The following is an 11,607-nucleotide window of genomic DNA, read 5'->3' on the forward strand; positions in this document are numbered from 1 at the left end:
TGACTGTATTACTCACCTAGAACACTAGCAGGCACTGCCTTGGAAGCTAAATGTATGCTTATTATTCCTGAAGGGACATCTCATTGTTTACCTGCTCATGTTAAACGTACTTAATGGTTTAAATAATATGTGCACCTGTAATTGATTCAAATATCAACAAAACAGATTTCTACGATGTCCAGTCTCTCAGAAAATTAAACAGGAGACATTAGTGCACTCCTTCGAAGGTTAAGTAGTCCCCCAACCTGCTACAGAACTAAGAAGAAGAAGAAGAAAAAACAATGAACAAGGCATCTAGAGCCTTCATCAGACACACTGCCAACCTAACCAACTGCTTTAAGATGATGTTCTCAAGAAGAAACTACACACCAATGCTAGCACACACCTGAGTCTCGGCTGCTGCACACACCAAGGCTGGGGTCGACGTGCACATCACCTGTGGTCTCTCTTGGCAGCAGTGACTGTACGCCTGAGCCCGTGTTGATAAAATACATGGTGTAAAACTCAAACCCACCCTATGACCTCTGCTGCCTCCTAAATCGCTGCCGAAGCCAAGAGAAGAGAGCCCCCAAGCTCTCACTTAGTCCACCAGCCCCACTGAGCCCACGCTGCAGGAGGCACTCAGCACCTTCCCATTACCTTACAGCCCAGGCAGAAATGACCTCGAAAACACATGCTGGCTAAACCAAACAAAAGAAGGTATCTTAAAGAACCTTTCAAAACCTGAAACTAGGAAGCTGAAGAAGTAGTACCAGAAATACACTGCCACCAAAGAGCTGGCACGGGGCCTCTGAAAAGGTAATTAGAGCACCCAGGTTTTAGGCTAAGAGACCCTAAAACAAAGATACTAAGTTCCAGCGAAGACATCTCCATTTGCAAACAAAAAAATAAATAAAATAATATCTATAACCAAGCAAAGACAATTAGCAACAGAAAGTTTGTTTCAATGTTAATATTCAGGATTATCATAACTTGTTAGCTCATATATTACTAAAATCCACCATCCAGAAGCTTTTCTGCATTTGTCAATCGACATCTCTCCTGTTACTAGCAACCATGTTGTATATAATCCACTTTCTACAAATGAACTGCCTTTGAACATAATTTACATATTAAACTGGTTTATACATACTCCACTAAACACCAGGTAAGTATTCAGGCCAAGGCTATTATTTTTCCCTGATTATTTAAATAATGTATTCATTTCTACAACACCCACGTAGGACCGCAACTGCCTCGATATGATTAACTCCCTCCAAGTGAGAAGCTCAGCCCTGGAAGCACATGGCACCCACAAGCTATCTTCTGGAGGCCCAGGGACCTTGCCTGAATACGAAACAAGCAACTAAAAGGAGTTTCCAGAAGAGAAGACACAGAAGGGCAAACGTGGCCAAGTCTGGTTACCACAGGATTCATGCTCAGCCTCTGATGACCCAACTTCTACAGAGTGTCCACGTTAGGCTGGTAAAAGAGAAAGGCTACAATCAGAAGGGCTTCAATGTTTACCACCTTCTTCCTGTTACCCTGAGCCTTGCCCCAGTGGGCTTACCACACACTAACAGGTAGTAGATTCTGCCTGAAAAGTCTGGAATACCACTAACAATGAAGAGACGGTTACAACAACAGTTACCCAATCCATAGTCAGGATCAGTAATCTCGGTCACATGCTCAAAGAACTCATGGACTTCTTCCTCCCACGCCACCCTCGTCAGGTGCCTGCTGCCTCCACGAATAGCACCACCAGTCAGCCAAGAGGGCGGTGTGCTAGAAACTGACATCCCCAGAGACCCCTCTTCCAGGACACGTCCATCGATCTTCACATCGGATTCACTGAAATGCCTACAAATTTCTCACACCATGACCATTGCTCTCCCTCCCCAAGGACACCAGTCGAGGCTACCTCGGCATCAATCCTGACAAAAGCAGACCGAACACTGCCTACATTCTCCCGCCTTCCTTCCACCCACTCATCCCCTCACTTCATCCCAAAGACAATCCTGCCCATGTCAATCAGCCTGAACCCTCGATATTACTGCTGTATTCCAAAACCCAAATCCCACGTGTCAACACTGCCTAAGCTGGATGCCACCTGCCTTGAGGGTCTCATCTCAAAACTCCATGATGGCTTAAAGCTGCCACCTCCCCCAGGGCAGAGGGTACCGCTGCCTGTTACGTTCTCGAGCTTCCCTTGGGCACCAAAATACAGATGACAATGCTAACGCCATTTCTCAGTGGTTGAGTTCCACACAGTGGAGGAACTCCCAGCATCTACAGCGCCTGGCCTCAAAGCAGCTTGGCTCTCTGAAGCTCTCCCAAGTGTCTTGTGTCACCACTGTGTTCCCAGACTGTACTACTATACCTTTCAGGTGGTAGGTACCCCCCCCAAAAAAAAAAAACAAAAAAAAAACAGCAGAATCGAAAACAGAACAGAAAAAAACCTATCAAGAGTCCGGAAAGCCAAGCCTATAGCCTAGGCTCAAATGGCCACTCAGAAAGTATCTACCTGATTCAGCATCAACAACCACTAACACACCAGAGAGCCGATCAACCTTTACCCACCCACCAAAGCATGTTTCTCCATTTCAAAGCAAAAACAAAACAGACACTTCCACCTAAAAGGGGAAAAAAAAAAAAAAACCACTTCTCATGTTTGCAAGAAGGCCTGACAAGTAAAACGTAGAGCATCTAGTCAGGATGATGAACCCATGATCCCACACTGAAAACAGTCATCAAATGTTGGAATAATCATCTCTGCTTTTTTCAGAATAGATAATCACGGGGGTGGGGGGATTTTAGAACAGTGGAGGCAACAGTGGTCATTTAGGAGCCTGGCTCTCATGGGCTTCAGAACTCTGAAGACAGAAGGCACTCCCAAGTCACTCCATGAAGAACCCAACCCTCCTAGAGCTATCTCAGCTGTCCAGAGCCCACGCCTCTCCCGCACAGTGCACAGTGGTAGGCACAGGAGAGACAGGAGTGCCTGAGGGAGCACTAACTGACCAGTAACTCAGTGGCCAGCTAGTGGCAGCTCATTTAATTAATCTCTTGGCTCTACTTTTTTAATCTATGAAGTTAAAAAGTTCAGCAGGCTCGCTAAGGTCCTCACATTCTAAATATCTCAAGACGCAAGAGACTATAAAATTTAACTCTATATGACAGAATCTTTATGATGGGTGCTTTCTATTCTAACACAGCTGATTTCACATAAAATGTTGATATACTGATAAAAGACACAGACAATCAGTGTTTTAATTACCATTCCTCTCTTGACACCCACCATTCTACTCTGACCTTCATCCATATCTGCAACATGAGTGATACCCAAAGTAGAAGTAAGCCATTACACCTTTGCGTTTTATAGAAAAATATGTTTACTCCCATTTTTTTGAATTTTAAATACCACCGGTCATCTTCAATTGCCAAAGATTTTTAGAAGACTAAATAAACAATTTTCTTAAGAGGACTGGGGCTGGAGAGATGGCTCAGTAATTAAGAGCACTGGATGTTTTTCCAGAGGACCTGGGTTCAATTCCCAGCACTCATATGGCAGCTCACAACTGTCTGTAACTCCAGTTCCAGGGCATCCAACACCCTCACACAGACACACAAGCAGGCGAAACACCTAAATAAATAAGTAAATAAATGTTTTACGAGAGGACTATTTTATTTCACAAACTAATGGCTAGAGAAACCAGTGAAGAAACAAGAATGCTAAGTTCTAAGTTTTAAATGGCATAAAAGAACTCTTCTGAATGACACACAAACGTGTCTGTGTAAGAATTCAGAGTCACAGAGGACCAATGTGCTCCTTCCGCCAAGCACGACCTCTCAAAGGTCCTTCCCAAGGCTGTCAAGCACACCTAGCTGTGCCTGGGGGAGTGCATGTCTTCTGTGTAGAAATCGCCCCAATTTGGGGAGTCATCACTTTCTTCAGAACAACTTTCAAGAGCCCTGCTTTCTAGGTGCACGCGCTGCTCAGTCCCGAGCAGGCTCACTGCTGTGATGCAGGAGTTACAGGTGTTGTTCATTAGATGACCACAGCGCCTGCCATGAAACCAAAGGCCCTATCTGGATAAAGAAGAAAGAGAACTACCACCGCCATGGTTCATCCTGGAGTGAAGACAAGCAAAAAGAAGCGTCTGTGCTACTAGAGAACAAACTCCCAGAGAGAAAGTCCTGCCTCTTACACAGAGTTCCACAGTGGAAGGCTCACGCAGCCAGGATGAAAATGATCTCCAACGGGAGGTAACTAAATGGCAAGCAAATATGATCATGCACGGCAGCAAATAAAATACAATTCCAGGTTTGAAAGAATCATCCCAAACCTGGCTCCCACATTGCACTATGGGGCATCCAACAAATGCACAGGCTGGTGTAGCCCTGTTGGCTGCTGAGAGGCCTGACTTTGCATCAGCATGCAGAAGAGGTTGTAATGTGTCCTTGATGTTTAAAATCATACAGGAACCTAAGGCGCCCAACTCTCAGTAAAACCAGGGCTAACAGAGAACACCCCCGTCGGAGGAAGTACTGGAAATATTCCGTAAGTCAAACTAATAAAAAACTAGACCAAGCCTAGATGAATCCACCCATGCACTGTTTTAACATCGAGTTTCTGACAGCATTAATACTGGCACCTGTATTTCCAACCTGCACTGTTAGGTAACTAGTTTATTTTTTTTTTTCCTTGAAAGTGAAAAATAAAAGTTGAGAATTAGTATCATCTACATATGATGTCTCTATTCTGTCAAAGACATGGGAAAGGGAATCAATTTTAAAACTGATGTCAAAATAATTCCACTGATTAAGCCAGTTTAACCAGAGCTTAGAATTTACATAAGTTTTTAAATAACTCATTTTTTTAATCTAGAAAGCCTTTGAATTTTGAAAGCATAAACATGGGATAAAAATTTATAAACTTCAAATTTACTAATCTGTCCAGTTTTCTTTGGGAGGGAAGCAGTATGTCAAAAGAATATAAATAATCCAAATACACACTCCCAGGAAAGAATCTCAAATCATGAGTGTTACACTGAGGAAATTCACCTGTTACAAGCCTGTCAAAAATTCATAATGTCCCTTAATCAGCAGATTACCAGAAAGAGGGAAGGGGAATGTCACATTCACCCAGTAGACAAAACAGAAGAAAAAAAATTTAAAATAGCTCCTAAAATTTGTTGATCAAGTCCTTTTCCATTTCCAATATTTCCTTTTACTCTGTTCCTTTTTTTTTTTCTTGCAGCTTTTCAGGGAAAATAAACTTTTCATAAGCAAACTGGAAGACTTAAAATGTCTCCTACTTATCACCTCGAAAGGCACTCCTTGGAGTCCGCGGTGCCCCAAGCCTCTAGCTTTCCGCCTCTTTATTATCGTTGTCAATGAAAGGGCCCCAGTCAAATGAAAGCTGCCATTTTAGGGGGAAGACTGGAGGGCTTTCTGTTGTGCAACAGCGAGACAAAAACACTGCGCGACAGATGTACTCTGGGGGCTGGGGAGGATGCAACTTCATAAAACCGCTGCTCACGTTATTTCTCGGACATTACTGTAATGGAAACGTAATTATAACCGGGATAAATCAGGTACCAAGCTGCTGGGTCATCGCCACTAAAATTTTTTGTCATCCTTAGAACAGATCCGTGAGGAAATAAAGAGATGTATTTTGCTCCCGTTGACTATCACCACATATGAAGAGTATTCTCCCTCTTACTGATAGAGAACTGGGGGAAAGTAACAGTGGACCCCTTAGGAAGGTGTCACCCACTGCAAAGACGGCTACTTTTAAAATCAAAAAATAAAAATAAAAACCAGGGCTCTCATAAAATAATTTTAAAATAATTATTTAATATATTCCAGAGATCCAGTTCAGAGGATAGCCACAGTTTAAGTAAGTTATTTAAATCGATTGCTAGATAATATACAACGGGAAACTAAAAAGTATACTTAGCAAGTGGAGAGCTGGATAGTGTATCTAATTCTAGCAATTCAAAGGAAACTCTCCATGTGGGTTGCTACTTTTCTTTTGTCCATTGTCTGTTGAGAAGAGGGAAGAAAAAAAAAAAACTAGTTTAAAACCGAGGCGTGAACAGTCTCTAAAAGTGACCTCCTGGGAGAACCGTACTGCCCGGCCGCAGCACTCCCCGCGCCGCCCGCTCCACGGGGGCGCTCACAAAGCGGGCTGCCGGGCCGGAGTTTGGGGTGCGCTCCCACGGCGCGGGGCTCCTCGAGGCAGAGCCATCCGGAGAAAGGCGGCTCGGGAATGATGGCTGCTCGGGGCCGGCGGCTCCTTTCCCGGAGCCTCCTGACCAGTCCCCTGCCCCCGCCAGCCGGTCGCCCCCTCCCCGTGCCGCTCGCCCCGCGCCGCCTCGCCCACCCCGCACCGCGCCCCGTCGCGCCCCGCCCGCGCCCCGCGCCCCCACCGGGCCCCGTCCCCGGTGCGAAGCAAACAAACAACGCGTCCCCCGCCGCCCTCCTTCCTCTCCCGCTGACCGCTCGGCCTCCAGCCACCTCTGTCGCTCGCGCTCCGAGCCGGCTCTCCGCGGGGGCACCGCGCAACCCCGCCGCTCCGGGGCCACCTGGCGACCCCCGCCCCCGCCCGGACCCCGACAGGCTGGGGGGGGGAGGGGAACGGGGACGCGAGTTGGGATCGCGGATTAAAGTCGCTATTATGCCGCCGCCTGCGGCCGGGCCAGCTCGGCAAGGTGGGGTCCCCCGGTCGCCCGCCCGCGCTCGCCCCAGCCCGGCTCCCTTTCTTCTCGTCCTCCCGCACTTGGGAGCCACCAGGGTGCCCCGGGAGCCCCTGGCTGCGGGCTCGGAACTCCGCGGCCACCGCCGCCGCCGGCTGGGCTTGGGACGCCCCCCGCGCCGCGTGTTCGCGCCGCCCCCGCCCCCGCCCCACGCGGCGCCCCGCGCACTTTCCCTGCAGCCGACCCACCTCGCCCGTGGCTGTCCCCTCGCGGGCTGGCGCCGCCGCGCCCGCAGGGACGCACTTTGTTCGCGCCGGTGCGGCCGCCGCTCCCGGCGAGCGCGGCGTGGTCGGGCCGGAGCGGGGGGCGGGGGCGAGGCGGGGGGCGCCGCCGTCCCCGAGCCCCGCGCTCAGCGCCCCGCGCCCGCGCGCCCGCCGCCGCTCGCGCCGGAGTTGGAGCCCAACTTTTTCCTCCTTCCCTTTTCTCTCGAACGCAGCCGGCAACTCGTGCTCGGTGCCGGCGGGAGGAAACGCGCTCGCGCTCCCCAGCGCGCAGACACGCTCCCTCCTGTCCCCGTCCCCCCCGACGCCGGCAGCACAACAAAAAGCCATTTACATGCGAGGAAGTGACCCTCGGCCGCCCCGCGCGCCCCCGCCGCCGCCGGCCCCGCGGACGCAGGCAAAAGTTGGGGCACCGGGCGGCGCTCGGGCCGCGGGTTCGGGCCCCGCGGGTGACCGAGCGGGTGGCGCTGCGCTCCTGCCGACCGCGGCCCCCGCGCGCCTCTCCCCGCGCCCCGCACACGCCCAACTCCCCGCTCGCAACTCCGCGCGGCCCCGGCCCGGCGCGGTTTCCTGCCGCCGCCCCTCCCGGGGGCGCCGGGGAAGTCAGCGCTCACCGGCTCGCTCGTTCGCTCGGGCTGCTCCGCCGCCGCGCGCCGTGGGGAACAAAACGCAGAGCGACTCCGGAGTTGGCTCGGCGGCCGCGGCCGGGGGCTGATCCACGGGCGCGGAGTTGGCCGCGCGCGGACGGGGCTCTGACGAGTTGCGGGGTCTCCGGGTCCCCGGGCCGCCTCTTCCGCGGCGCTCCTTTGTGTAATTCCACTCGATTCAAGTTTAATCCGATAGTTCCCGAGCACGAGCGCGTCCGCACTACCACGGCTCAACCCCCGCGCCGCCGCCGCCACCGCTGCCGCCGCCGCCGCCGCCGCCGCGGCCCCAGCACGCCAGCGCCTGCGCGCGCCCTGCACGCCGCGCGCACGAGCCTCCGGGACCGCGCGCGCCCGCGGCCGGCTCCCTCCGCGCCGCGCCCGCGCCCGCGCGCCGCCACCTGACGTCAGGCGCGCCTGGCATAATTTATGCAAGAATTCGGCCGGGGTGGCGGAGGCCGCGGAGAGGCCGAGAGAAGGGGGCGGCGCGGCGCAGGCGGCCGCCCCTTCCCGTCCTGCCGGGCGCCGGCGAATCGGGCGGGTGGCTATCCCGGTGTGCGGCTGCCACAACCTCTTGGGCCGGCTGCCGCAAACGCCCGGACGCGGGTGCAGACGGTGCCACGTTTCTGCGCAGCACCTTTCCGGAGCCGCGGTGCGCCACCCTGGGGCAGGAAGCCGTGGCCCGGAGCCCGTAGTGACCCCCAGCCACCGCGAGGGGTGTCCAGCGTCGCGCGGACGGCGGAGGCTGGAGGTGTTTGGGTGCCTCTTCTGTAATTATCCTTCAACTTGAGATGATTTTCCCACACGAAATACCTAGGATGGATGCCTTGCCTTTCAAATAGATCCATTCTTGCTTCGCCACTTTGCTTTTGCCGACGTCCTCGGTGATAGGACAGCCGGATCCGCCACTAAATCAAAAAGTTGAACTAGATGGCATTGATTTGAGCTGAATTTGTTAGCATGACAAAAAAAGAAAGAAAGGATAGCGCAGTGGTTATGAAAGAAAGAAATAGAATGTGTGCCCGTTTTTAAACGTGTCAGAACTGGAGTGCTTTCATCATACCTTGGCCAATGTGGCACTAAATATGATCTTCTGGCTTTAACTACCCGGCCTTCTTGCCCATTTATCTTACCGGTACAAGATGAATATTAACCTTGAAGAAACTTTTTTACTGATTTTCCTCTTGCGTATTAAATATTTAAACATTTACTAAGCACCTTTTGATTGCAAAACACTGAGCAAGTATCGTTTATAAATGGTCAACGATTGTAAACACTGACGGTTTTATTAGGTTAAGGATTGAGCTTACTTTTAAATAAGGAAGGAAGTTCCACAGCCAGCTGTGACAGATGAGCTAGTGATTTGAACCCAGAATCGTAGAGAAAATGCCAGGCATGCTAATCTCACCCACTGCTGCTGAGTCTGGAATCACAGCGTATCATTTGGACAAATGATTTGCCCAAGCTATTTCCTTTATACTGCAACTTAATCGGTTAAACATTTATTTCCTAATAGTAATAATTCTATAAATATTTTATTCTTTTTTAATATTTTACAATCTGTTGCTTATTTAAGTGTGTTGCTTCTGGCTTTCTTTCACCATAAATTGAATTTTAAAAGGAACGTGTTCATCAAATAGTTTGCAGGTAATCAGTAGAAAATACATTAATACCACCGAAAAAAATCTGACATTGAACACTGGAAATTATAAAAATCTGTTTCATAACGCCAGCATCATAAACTAAAAATCACAATTCTGACGTTAACTTTCCGTTTGTATTTATATCCCTTAAAGTAAGACTATAATAGATATTTTAGTCAGACGTGCATATACTTCAAGGCAATTTACAAGCTAAAAAATATGACCTCTACGTTTAATTAAAGTGTAATGCTTTAGCTGTGTGACCAACAAATAGCTCCAAGTGAGGAGGTCCCCTGTGGTGTCCTTGTATATTTCACTAGAATGTTGGGACACTTGCTTTTGTAATATGCCAAAGATAAACATAGCCAGGGTGGAACAAAACGTCAGCCACACATCCCCTCTCTGACTTAATCTCCTTCTTATCCCATCCCGAGAGCCGGGGGAGAAGTCCAGGCTTTCAGGAGTTCTGGTGCAGAACAGGAGGGCCTTAAAAAACCAAAAACCCTCGGGCACAGACGTAGGCGGCTTTGTCTTTCCTAAGCCTTAGCTCCCACCCACCCCCCACGACACTAAGCCTGGAACCGTCCTCTCTCCGTTTGCTCTACTCTTGAAGTTTTCCCAAAGAGAATCATTTGAATTCACAAGCTTTAGCTTTAAGTATGCAAATACCTTAGGGCCAGATAAGGGTCATTCACAGACAAATGTAAACTCCTACAGTGGGTTGCTTTCTCCCCCCCCCCACCCCAAAGCCCAGCACAAACTAACCCATTAGGATATTTTTACATTCTTTTTATATTGAGTGCCTACTAGATTCCAGGCTTGGTTCTAGGTTCTGGGAGAAATCCTAACAAGCCCTCCCTTTCTTGAAGTCTTCTGCCCTGTGGATTGGTAGTTGAGATTCAGTGAGCAGAAAGAACAATGCAGGAGTCTGCCTCCTTGAGGAATTAGGGCTAGCTCGCCCATCCTGAGGGCAGTGAGAAGGCGCTAGAGACCTGAGAGGTGGGGCACTAACGGCTGGAGTGGGAACCTGTAGATAGCTCTTAGGAAAATATAAACACAAACCTGTGGCAAAAGGAGTTGCTGGGCTTGTGAAAGAAGCAAGGAACCCACTTCCAAGAACTCAGAGGGATGGAACTCACTCATAATGAGGCTGAACTCCCTACTGTTTTGACAGAAGTTTGTCTGTATTGGGGGAAAGTAACCCATACTGGGCCAAACTACACTTGGGAGCAAAGGGTCTTTTGTATTTGTAAAAATGACTGAAAAGCACCCAAACTTCGAGAACGTCTACTGAAACTTTAGCCCTGTCAGTCAGTTTCCCAATATTTTCTAAAGCACATTAATTCCAGTATAGATGAAATGCTCTATGAATTTTTGAAGTTTTTATCGGAATCAATTTGCAAGCCCTAGGAAGAAGAAAGTTTTATTCTTCGTCCCCACTTACAAAATTTACATTCCTTGGGCAGTGGTGGCGCACACCTTTAATCCCAGCACTTGGGAGGCAGAGACAGGCGGATCTCTGTGAGTTCGAGGCCTTCCTAGTCTACAGAGTGAGTTCCAGGACAGTCAGGGCACACAGAGAAACCCTGTTCCGAAAAACAAAACAAAGCAAAAACAACAACAACAAAATAGCATTCTTCTCTCTCGTCAAGTCCTTTGTGTTAAATTATGATTCAGTACAGCCATTGAAAAATAGAGAAAAATAAAGGCATAAATAGGAAGAAGTTTATAAATACTGACTGAAACATCAAAAACGAATTCAAAAATACTTCTTCTAATGGCCTAATTTTTACTGTAACTTTTTCCGTGGAAGAACGCAACTGGAAATAGAAGTGATGAGGAGTGATCCGGCACTCAGTCCGTTCTTTCTCAGTAAAAAGTGACCATCAAATGTTGTCTGAAGCTGCAGGTTCCCACTACACGGCGATATTGGCTTTTTCTTTCTTAGGTATCTGCTTTAAATTACGGCTAGACTGCATTATGCCAATTACAGTGAACTTGGCTCTGCCTAAAAACTTACATCTTTGTTAAGGGAGTTCTCCTGGGTTTTTTAACATAGTTCAAACACAAATATTAATTGGTTCAATTATGTTTCTGCAAATTATTTTCTAAATTATTCTTGGGATACCCTTCCAGTGCTTTTTGCTTTATCAAGAGAGTGTGGTGTGAAATGTTTAACAATAAGCCCACAGTATCTTTTAAGTAAGCAGATAGGATGTTGGCTTTAAAATCATTAGATAAAATTCCCTGTCCCATCTCCATTAGCCCAGAATACTGTAGGAGCCCCCGCTGGCAACTGTCAGAAGTGATAAGGCTGATCTCTCGGTGGGGGGTGGGGTGGGGGAGGGGGTACGAGCTA

General features: G+C 49.0%; 1 protein-coding gene across 3 annotated transcripts in view; it reads right to left on the reverse strand.

The window, feature by feature from the left end:
* Positions 1–7,877, reverse strand: part of Chd7 (chromodomain helicase DNA binding protein 7) — a 177,841-nt gene extending 169,964 nt beyond the window's left edge. For 2 of the 3 annotated variants that reach the window (XM_085677027.2, XM_085677024.2), the window contains exon 1: positions 7,576–7,877. The gene's annotated coding sequence lies outside the window, so the exon portion shown is untranslated. The remainder of the gene's footprint in view (positions 1–7,575) is intronic. The other variant, XM_085677026.2, reaches the window with a different exon arrangement.
* Positions 7,878–11,607: the final 3,730 nt, after the last annotated feature.

This window comes from Myodes glareolus, chromosome 16 (genome assembly GCF_982192425.1).
Source record: "Myodes glareolus chromosome 16, mMyoGla1.1, whole genome shotgun sequence".
Taxonomy (NCBI): Eukaryota; Metazoa; Chordata; class Mammalia; order Rodentia; family Cricetidae; genus Myodes; species Myodes glareolus.